Below are 421 nucleotides of genomic sequence, written 5' to 3'. Positions count from 1 at the left end.
CAACCATTTCTAGGGTTTACAAAGAATGCTGTGAAAAGGGAAAAACCGTCCTGTGGGCGAAAATGCCTTGTTGATGCTAGAGGTCAGAGGAGAATGGGCCAACTGATTCAAGATGATAGAAGAGCAAATTTGACTGAAATAAACACTTGTTACAACCAAGGTATGCAACAAAGCATTTGTGAAGCCACAACACGCACAACCTTGAGACGGATGGGCTACAACAGCAGAAGACCCCACCGGGTACCCCTCATCTCCACTACAAATAGGAAAAAGAGGCTAAAATTTGCAAGAGTTCACCAAACTATGACAGTTGAAGACTGAAAACATTTTGCCTGGTCTGATGAGTCTCGATTTCTATTGAGACATTCAGATGATATAGTCAGATTTTGGCGTAAACAGAATGAGAACATGGATCCATTAT

At 41.8% G+C, this 421-nt stretch overlaps 1 protein-coding gene across 4 annotated transcripts in view; it reads left to right on the top strand.

The window, feature by feature from the left end:
- The window catches only part of rasgrp3 (RAS guanyl releasing protein 3 (calcium and DAG-regulated)), a 56,242-nt gene that overhangs the window by 46,443 nt on the left and 9,378 nt on the right, over positions 1–421 (top strand). The gene's annotated exons all lie outside the window — the stretch shown is intronic.

This window comes from Etheostoma spectabile, chromosome 17, assembly GCF_008692095.1.
Source record: "Etheostoma spectabile isolate EspeVRDwgs_2016 chromosome 17, UIUC_Espe_1.0, whole genome shotgun sequence".
NCBI lineage: Eukaryota > Metazoa > Chordata > Actinopteri > Perciformes > Percidae > Etheostoma > Etheostoma spectabile.
This window is presented reverse-complemented; position numbering and strand designations above follow the sequence as displayed.